This window comes from Sturnira hondurensis, unplaced genomic scaffold, assembly GCF_014824575.4.
Source record: "Sturnira hondurensis isolate 20B ecotype Veracruz unplaced genomic scaffold, ASM1482457v3 Scaffold0004271, whole genome shotgun sequence".
Taxonomy (NCBI): domain Eukaryota; kingdom Metazoa; phylum Chordata; class Mammalia; order Chiroptera; family Phyllostomidae; genus Sturnira; species Sturnira hondurensis.
Genome location: NW_028076902.1, coordinates 4,287,395 through 4,298,036, shown reverse-complemented (window position 1 = coordinate 4,298,036; position 10,642 = coordinate 4,287,395). Strand labels below are relative to the sequence as shown.

Sequence of the window (10,642 nt, the reverse complement as noted above, 5' to 3'; positions counted from 1 at the left end):
GATTTGTTTTATTCTTATCTTCAAAGCAATGTCCCACTGTTTTTTTCTTTCTCCCAACTATAGCTGTACTTGTTATGAGAATTCTCATGGTGAAAATTTGTAAAGAAAATTGTAATATACATAGGTTTATATTTGGTGAGAGACCACCTCACCCATTACTCTTTTGTTAACATATAATGGGGAAGGAGTCATTTGATCCAGGAGCACTTGACAGATCAGAGATGCTGACCTGGGGTACAAGTGAGATAAGTGTTCTGACAGCAGATCGTGGCTTGAGCCCAAGCAGGGTGACCAGGAGATTTAGGTGTGCACAGTTTAATGAACTGGGAGGGCCTATCCATTGAAAGAATATTTGGTGGGGTAGGAGGGGCACAGTTAAGACTCTCATCTGGAGAAGGGCAAATGTTTAAAGGAAAGTCTCTTTCTGGGTTTAGTTTTTTTTGCAGTGCAATCTTTATATATAAACTCTATCAAGGTGCCTCATGAATTCTCTGCCTACTTCCTGGGCGGAAGCCATGCCTGTTTCAGTTATTTGTTGCAGCATAAATCAATTATCCAAACTATAACAACTCAAAACTACAATTTTGTGGTGAGGCATTTGAGTAGGATTCATTTGCACAATTCTTCTGTTCTTCATTCTGTTGACGGGGGTCACCAGATGTTGTTCAGCTGGTGCCTGGTCTGGGTCTGGAGGCTGTAAGAAGGCTTTACTCACATGCCTGATGTCTTGATAGAAATGTTAGGAAGACTGGGCTCAGCTAGATCTCTCTCCCTCTTCATAGGGTTCCAGGGCCTTTCCACATGGTGTCTCCAACAGAGCATTTGGCCTTCTTCCCTGGCAGCTCAACCCTCTAAGAGACCAGAGTGGAAGCTGCAATCCTCTTAAAGCCTAGGTCTAGAGCTGCCATAGCATCAATTTTACCATACTCAGTTGTTGGAACAGGCAGAGGCCAGCCCAGATTCAAGGAGATAGGATGTTGTCTCTACCTCTCAATAGAAGTACCAAAGAAATGGCAGCCATCACAGTGCCTTTCCTCTGCTGAACAAGCAAAGACCTAGAACGTGTGAATCGTAGCTCAGGTTTACCATTAATGAAATGAAAATTGAACTGACATCTTCCTCTTGAAAAGCCGAGTGGCTGACCTCGTCCAGATCCCAGGTTTTAGAAGTCATGTTCTCTTTCTGTGGCCGTCAGAGAGTCACACTAAGTGATTGGCTAGGTTCTTATCCTTGTGTTGCTTCTATTGCTCTTCACTGCTCACCTGAATTTTCTCCAAGTTAAACAGATCATGGGTCTCTCCTGGAATCTCTCACTCCTTTATAGGCTTAACCAGTTGAACAGGTCTCTGACATCTTGGAAAAAGCCTCACAAATATTAAAATAAGATGTAATGAGGGCTCATCAGAAAGTCAGATTTTCTGACCACCAGGAAAAAAAGAAAAGGAAAAGGAACTTCATGTTTGAGAAAAACATAAATACTTGCTTAGCTTCTGCAGAGTGTTTCAAAGGAAGAATGTTATGTCTGCATCAGAATTTGAACATAAAAGTTCAAAAGATAACAAGATAATGCATGCTTGGCAATCCCCTGTTTCTGATGGAAATGCAAACAGGCAAAGGCAAAGCCTTCTTTTCAAAATGGATTGTAAACATGAGGCTCTACCAACACGCTAATTTGAAGATTATTTTATTACTGTGTACTTTTCAAGGCTACATTGGAAACATCTGTCTTCCTGAGAATTAACTGGAAAAAGATTGCAGCTGAGGATGAGACGGCAAAGTCCATTTCAGTGGCCTCATGCTAAAGATGGGGTACCTTGAGGATGTAAGAAGGCTTTTCTTTTGTGCACATAATTATTTTATAAACTATAATTAAGAACATACTACAAGCAGATAATGCATAGGCTCCTCTTTATGAAACAAGTTAATTGTTTACATTGCCTTTTTTCATTTTTCAAAAAAGTATATAGAACCAGATAACCCAGGCCTTACTGTCTTCATGTTCACATTAATCTTGTTCTTTCAATGCCTTATCTAGGTGTTCTAATTCCTCACTTGCTTGATTCTCACTGCCTTGAACCACAGGAAGGTCTAACTTCTCCCAACAACCCCTTCGCCAATAGTTTCCAAAATCTCCATGGGAATTTGATACAAACAGATTGTTCACTATTCTTTCTCTCTAGTGGTCCCAAAGGAGTTTGTAGTCAGGGCTGCTACCTGCAGCTCTATAAACCCTATGTTCCTGGATCCATACCCTCTTCATCCTCCCCTGACTGTTATTTCTCTTTCTCATGTTGCCTCCCTGGCCCCAACTACCACTCATTTTGGAACCCCCTCATCTCCTACTGCCCACAGGTTATCCACACCTCCAATCTCTGGGGACCAGAGATTTCCCATAGGTTCGACCCTTTTCCATAGGTCCTCCTATAGAAAATGCTTCCTGATCCTTGTGAGCAGCTCTTTCAGAGGGCCTCACACACCAGGGTCGTTGAGCTCCTAAGATGAATATGATTGTTTTCTTCATATGAAAGCCTTCTTCTTCCCAGCATGTTTGGGAAGTTGGGTTAAGGGCTGCTGGTGGAGAAGCCACAAAACTGAGAACTGGTCAAGCATAGACCCACCCCATGTCTGGAACTATGTAGCTTGGTAAACCAAGCAGTGCTATTCAACCTGCCAGTTCCTCCAGACTTCTTTCTCATCCACTGTTGACTGTTTTTATTTTTCCTCAGCAGCCAAGATGTCCTTCCAGAAATATGGCTTCTTTTAAAGACAACCCAGCCAAGAATGAATTAGAGGATCCTTGCCCTGAGCCTCCTGTTTTAGAGGACTCCTTTCCACTTTCTATGGACTTTCCACTTCTCACTCTATGAGGACTTCTCACTCCACTTTATGCTTCTCACCCTATGATGACATGCTCCACCTCACAGGGTGAGAAGTCCATAGGGCCAGGAGAAAATGGTTACTCAGAGACCTGATCTTTCATGTTCTAGATACCCAGGATCCTGGAATCCCTACCCAAATGGCCCTAAGATCACTTCTAGAGTCTTACCTGGGGCCTGTTATCCCAGGGTCAGGCACCTCTAGTACATGCAGCCTGGAGGTAGACAAGGGACAACTGTTGTGGGGGGAGTCCTGTGGACAGAACTTGGAAGTGGAGTCTAGGGTACCCACATGTATGCATTTGAATCTATTGTAATGACAGGTGAGGCTGTGTGTGCAAACAAAAGATGGGCAGAACACAGGCCAGAGACTAGAAGTGGAAGTCCAAGAAGTCTAAGAATTCCATATTTGAACTTGGCCTTCCAGGTCATTATGAAAGTACATTTTTCAAAGCTAAAAGATATACTGTATTTGAACATATTATAGTTCTGCTAATTTATGGGGTTGATTCATAACTTAAAAAACACGTGGGCATATGGTTGCAGATCTTTGTTTACTCTCTGGCCCTGGTGCTGGTCTCTGTCCCTTGGGTAGGTTAGTATATGTCTGAAGTTTATCTGTGAATAAGGCTCAATTATTTCCTTTGAACTCCTGAATCACCACAGCAAGGGATGTAGCTGAACATCTGTTATAAATGTAATAGAATGTATTATGACACCGAAGACAATACCCCAACATTCTGTGGTTGGGGGAATATGATCAAGAGCACCAGAGTTGCCTAACCCATAGCTGCAGCCCAGTCAAGGGACCCTAGCCGCACTCTATACTCAGCAAACTTAAAACGGAAAACTGGTGCTTCTCTGGCCCCTCTGAACTTTTCCTCCCTCAGCCAGGTGAAATCTTGGCTGTTTCTGAGACTCAGTTTTACAAGATGAAGTTCAGTGGAAGATGAAGAGCCAGTTTCTCATACTTACTAAGGATGAATCTGAGCATCACTTCCCTCCGTTTCAGGAAACAATCCCTCTCTTCCCCTTTTTCCTCCACTCCAAGGGATACAGTATAGGGACCAGGCTGCATAGAGGAACGAAGGAGCTTCCAAACGAAGAGATTTGTTGGATGATGACTGTCATTCTCTCTTCCTGCAAACTCCATGGCTGGCCCTAGGGGCTCTGGGATCCCCTGGAGTCTCCCATGGGTGTCATCAATAATAGTTCCTCTGGGTAACATGACAGGAAGCCCAAAATTAGAGGTATTGCCCTTCACCTCCTTGAGTGGATAGAGCTATGGGTTGATCTACATGCCAGCAGAGAAATAAACCCCAGGGACTGTCAGGGCTTTGTAATCAGGAGATCCTACTGATCCTCTGAAAGATGACATAAGAAACAACTTTGCCAGGCGAATTATGATCACCAGCATCCATTAACACGTTTAAGAGCATGGGGTCAAGTGGGAGGGAGAAGGCATTGGCTGAGCACCTACACCATGTCAGACTCAGGACTTTATTTTGATATTTCCTTTAGCCCTCACAGCAGCCATATGGCTGATATCTACATATCTACCTGTATCCCACTTTACAGATTAGAGACCAACATTCAGAGAACTTGTAACAGGATGGTAAAATGAATGTTTTGCTGAAAGCATGAAAACAACGCATGCCCTGTTCCAAACAGAGTGAAGTAAGAGACAGCAATACAAACTTTTCAAAATTGATTCAACACCATTGGGTCCCTAGACCACATAGAGAGAAGGTGTGGGGGGGGCTCTGATAAAGAGGGAGCCTGGTCAGTGTGTTCAGTGTGCTGTGTGTCCTCTCCTCCCTCACTGGGGTGGGGTCAGGTGGCAGTGTTTTTCTTCACCTCAACCATAGAGAAAACAGTTTAGTGGGGCCACTCATAAAGTATAATGTGTGTCCCCTGTAGTTTGGTGTCTGACTCATGTTGGATATGTCTAAAGGGGTTAGTTCCTGAGCTATGGGTGGAGGCAGGGAGACCTGAGCAACCTGAAAGATCATAGTGAAGGATGTGTGATGAGTGGAAGATGGGCCATGAGATAAAGCTGTGGAGAGCTGTCTTAAGTCCTACCCTCAAAGATCAAGGGCACCCTAGAGAGCAAGTGTACTCATAATAGAAAGAGTCCAGAGGGGTACTTTCAGGTGCCTAGGGACTGTGAACTGTCATAGGGCAATAGCTATTACAAATATGTATTCACCTATGGCAAGAGAAAGATAAGAGATCCAAGCTGATAGGGGCTGTCCCAAAAATCCATAAGAGAACCCTCTTAAAGAAAGTCTCAGCTTTAAACAAGTTCTGCCAAGTCTAGAACACACGAATGCTGGGTCTCTAGATCAGTACTGGTCAAGATGATCAGAAAAACCATGGATCCTGCCTGGGTACTCATCCAGGGCCACTGCCAGAACCAGCCCCCCACTAGGGGCCTACTTCTGATTGCCCCTCAAAATGATAAAAGTGATGTTCCCCAAGATAAGAGATCATAGATTATTTTAATTTGTATATATTTTAGCACAATTTTTAGCACTTACTATGTACTTTATTTTGTTTTTTATAATTTTTATAAGGTTAACTTTGGAGCTGCAGGAAAAGAAGGCTATGGAAGTGGAAGCTGTCTCTGCCTGTCCCCTTGGCAAGCAAGATGTAAGGCGAGACTCTGAGTGTCAGGAGTGAGCCCTTGGCATAAATCCTCTCTCCACGGGTCTCATCCAGAAAACACAGCTGCAGAAGGATAATGTGCAAAAGCAAGACCTACTGGAAGCGTCCCTTAAGTGTTAACACATGCTACATAAATACAAAATTTGAGTTTCAGATTCTATTGACCCAAAAATCAAGAGTTTACCAGAGCAGGATCTAACAATACAAAAGAGTGATGTTTGCATCTCCGGGTCCTTTTTTCTCTGCCATGCATTGTACATATTGTCATATCAGCCAGAGAACTTAGAAAGTAAGGTATCTCACTGACTGATCCTCTTCTCCCATAATACAACAGTATGTACAGTAGTCCTTCCACATTCATTATTTTGCCATACACAGGTTCAAATATCAAAGAATGACCTTAAATATTTGTGTTTATATCTCTAGCCTCATGTCTCCAGATTGCCCTTCATAGTCACACATACACACACACACACACACACACACACACAATCTCTCCCTTTCCTTTTGCCTCCCTTTACCTCCACTCCTTTCCTACCTTCCATGGGTCAGTCATAGTAAATTTTTCTCAGTTTCTTAAAAGCATAATGTTCTCTGTGGGTTCTATATATTCTCCTACCATCCTTCTTTGTCACCAGGAAACCTCCCTTAAACCCCAATTCAGAGTTAGGCACAAGCCCCATCATACAAATTACCTCTGTAATTAAATTGTCTATTCTCTTGTGTATCCTCTAAAACAGTGATTTTCAACCAATGTACCACAAGCATTTTTAAAACATGTAATACTTGACTGTTTAGTCATGAGTACTAAGCTTTTTTTCCATAGACTGTCAAATAAAAAGGTAAAAATAGCCAACACAACAATAGCTGTCAGTGTGAATGAATCAAAATTATACCCATCTTTTTGGGGGGTCATATCTGCGAAAGGTATATCTTCTTCTGTGCTGCAGAATTTTAGTAATTAGTTTCATAAACTAATTGGTTGAGAATTAGTTGAGAATTAATTCAACCAATGAGAATTGGTTGAAATATCTGTTCTAAACTGCAAGTTTCATGCAAGCAAGGAATTTGTCTTCCACTCATGAACTTAACAAGTAAATATTGATTAATTTCTCTGTACCAGGCTCAACTCTGGTCAGAACAAAATGCCACCTAACTCCCTATTTGGAACCCTCTAAGCACCTTCTAAAAACTGGTTGACTGGATGGGTGAATGGATAGATGGACTGATGGATGAATAGGTATGTCAATTAGAAATGTGTCAATTAGAAATATGCTCAGATGAAATAAAACCTAAACAGTGGCTTAAACAGGTAAGAAATGTATTTGACTCACACAACAATAAGTTATTTGACTCACACCACAAGGTTGGTAGTGGTTCCACAGGGCTATCAGGAGTTTCTATCTTAACATTATCTATCTTTAGTGTGTTTTATGACAAAAGATATGTCTATTTCCTATCCCCTGGATCTTATTTGGAAATAAGGTCTTTGCCAGTGCAATTGAGATGTGGCCATATACCCTAAGTTCAACAAGACATTCCCTTACAAGAAGAGACATAGTCGAGGAGAATGCAGTGTAACTATCGAGGCAGAGATTGCACGGATGCTTCTAAAGTCAATCCATATCAAGGGCTGTAGGCAATCCTAGGAGCTTGGAAGAGGCAAGGGAAAAATCTCCCTTAGAGCCTTCAGAGAAAGCATGGCCTCGTTGACACCTTGATTTTGAACTTCTAGTCTCCAGAACTGTGAGAAAATAAACTTCTGTTTTTTCAAGTCACCCAATTTGTGGTAATTCACCATGGCAGCCCTTGAGCACTAATGCAGTGTGTTCTTTCATCCTCATAGTTATAGGAGGGTAACTACATTTCCAGACATCACACCTGTGTTCTGGTCAGGAAGAAGGGGCAAGAAGCAAAAGTCTGATGAGTCATTCAAGTCTAATCTGTACCTTTAAGAAGCCTTCTTAGAAGTCCAATCAATGAGGGACTTCTGCCAAGATGGAGGCATAGGTGGAAACACTGTGCCTTCTCCCACAACCAAGTTTGAATACAACAAAGTTTGGAGAACAAAGACACAGCCAAAGAACAGAAAATTGAATTATACAGAAGTCTGACAACAATGAACCGTTCAACCAAGATGGTAAGAGGGGTGGAGCCAGCAGCGGAGCAGGGTCAGGCAGGAAAGATCCCCAGACCTAGGCACGGATGTAGCCCTGACCCAGTCAGGGTGTGGGGCAGACTGATCGCAGTCGCACATTCACGCACAGTGAGACAGACCACGCAGGCCCCAGGGGGCGAACCCAGTGGTGGAGGGCTGACAGCGGTGGCACACTCTCATGCAGTGGGATGAAACGTGCGGGCCCGGGTGACGGTGGCAGCTGCGGCACCTGTGGGGGCCGAGGCGGGAGGCGGCAGAGGGGACGCCTTTGCTCCTCTTTGACCCCGCCCCCACATACAGTGTCACAACCCAGCGACTGAGTTGCCCTGCTCTGGTGAACACCTAGGGCTCTGATCCTGTTATGTAACAGGCACGAACAGCCCAAAAGATGGCACAAGAAGAACTCAAAGTCCCAGAGCCGATAACTCTAAGCGACCAAGAGATTGCCAGCCTCTCAGATGCACAATTCAGGACACTGTTTATCAGGATGCTCACAGAACTGGTTGATTATAGTCACAAATTAGAGGAACATATGAAGGCTAAACTAATTGAAATGAAGGAAGATGCACAGGAAACCAATAGTGATGGAAAGGAAACTGGGACTCAAATCAATGGAATGGACCAGAAGGAAGAACGAAACATCCAACCAGAAAGGAATGAAGAAATGAGAATTCAAAAAAATGAGGAGAGGCTTAGGAACCTCCAGGACATCTTTAAACGTTCCAACATCCAGATTATAGGGGTACCAGAAGGGGGAAAGAAACAGCTAGGAGTGAAAAACTTATTTGAACAAATAATAAAGAACTTCCCCAGTCTGGCAAAGGAAATAGACTTCCAGGAAATCCAGGAAGCTCAGAGAGTTCCAAAGAAGTTGGACCCAAGAAGGAACACACCAAGGCACATCATAATTACATTAGCCAAGATTAAAATGAAGGAGAGACTCCTAGAAGCAGCAAGAGATAAGGGGACAGTCACCTACAAAGGAGTACCCATCAGACTGTCAGTGGATTTCTCAAAAGAGACCTTACAGGCAAGAAGGGGCTGGAAAGAAGTACTCCAAGTCATGAAATCCAAAGACCTACAGCCAAGATTGCTTTAACCAGCAAAGCTTTCATTTAGAATGGAAAAACAGAAAAAGTGCTTCTCAGATAAGGTCAAGCTCAAGGAGTTCATCATCACCAAGCCCTTATTATATGAAATGCTAAAGGGACTTATATAAGAAAAAGAAGATGAAAACTATTAACAGTGAAAGGACAGCAAACACACAGTTATTAACAACCACACCTAAAACAAAAGCAAACCAAGAGGACAACTAGATCAGGAGTGGAACCATAGAAATGAAGAACACATGGAGGGTTAGCAACAGGGGAGTGGGAGGAGGAGAAGGGGGGAGAAGGTACAGAAAATAGCATAGACAGTAGATAGAAAATAGATAGGGGGAGGGCAAGAATAGTGGGGGAAATATAGAATCTAAAGTACTTGAGACACGTGGTTATAAACTAAGGGGGGGATGATGGTGGGGGAGGGAGTGTGCAGGTGGAGGGGAATGAAGGGGGGGATAGAACAACTGTAATGGTATCATCAATAAAATATATTTTAAAAAATAAAAAATAAAATACAAAAAAATGATATCAATGAATATCTCATGGACTAGGACTGATCACCCAGTCTGGTCACCCTTTACTTTCAAGGAAGTTTGGGAAAGTAGGTATATTTAGTGTCCAAACTTGTTAGTTGTGGAAGGCAAGGAATATTGTAAATGACTGGGTCTGCCAATCCATGGTGACAAAAATATATCAAGAGTGTTCTGGGCACTAGTATTAATATACTCTCCCCCATGGTTTTCTTCCTTCCTCTCCAAATATATCTTTATTTAAATGAATAAATATTTCCTTCATAAGTGCTGGGGCACAATTGGCTGGTTAGAATATTCCAATTAGAAACAGGCCTTTCATAAATGGTGGGTGTGTATGTGACAAGTGAGAAATATTCCTATTTTCTTTCTCATACCCATTATCAGGGATGAGATGGATCCAGGGAAGGAGCACTGCTTAAGGGAGGGAGTTTGCAGGCCACAGCTTCCACTCACTGGGCCTCTTCCCCCAACCATGAAAGACTTCTCTTCACCCCCTGGTGTAACTTGTAAGCAATCAGTGAGACTCTCCGTTCATAGACAAGGTCAGGAGTACCTGCAACCCTTTAGTACACAGGTAGCAAACATGAGGCCCAAGGACCAAATCTGGCCCTCCACCTTGTTTTATCCATCCTGGCACCTTGTTTCTACCCAGCAGCAGCACTAAGCTCTTGCTTAACTGTTAAGGAGCAGTTACATTTATACAGCCCTAAAATTACATTCGGCCCTTTGAAGGTAACTGCAAGGCTGATGTGGCCCTCAGTGAAAATGAGTTTGACACCCCTGCTTTAGTGTTTGGTTTCTATATTTGAAAATTTAGCAGTTAATATACATAGCGTCCTAAAAATCAACAATTCAAAGAGTTTTAGAGTAGAAATGAAGTCTCCCTATATCAGCAACCCCATCACCTGTCCCAGTCAAATGTCCCTTAGCAGATACAACCACTAATAACAGTGTGTGCAACCTTTCAAGGCCAGACAGGTTCACGAGGGAATCCGACAGACAGAAGAAAACTCACGGAGCCATCAGGATGTCTGGCATGCCTTTTTATTCTGGGTTGGGGCAATCCACACACACCGAAAGCCACAGGTAGAATAGTGGGAAATCCCAACTCCTTTATATACTAAATGCACACAAAGCTGGCAGCGTGAGAAGATATTATATAACAAAGTGTCATTCTGCACATGTGGGTCCATTCTCAAAGTTATGGCTCAACTAAAATACTGCTTATTTTAGTTGCCCGATCATCCAGGTCATCCTGACTGAATTAATTTTTTTCTACGAACAATTTGTGTGTTTCCTCATTTA

General features: G+C 42.8%; 1 long non-coding RNA gene across 1 annotated transcript; it reads right to left on the bottom strand.

The window, feature by feature from the left end:
* Positions 1 to 3,999: 3,999 nt before the first annotated feature.
* Positions 4,000 to 10,000, bottom strand: LOC118986481 (uncharacterized). The gene is made up of 3 exons (XR_005066383.1): positions 9,908 to 10,000; positions 5,851 to 5,855; positions 4,000 to 4,012 (listed from the first exon to the last, which is right to left on the bottom strand). It is a non-coding gene; the product is annotated as an uncharacterized LOC118986481 (long non-coding RNA).
* Positions 10,001 to 10,642: the final 642 nt, after the last annotated feature.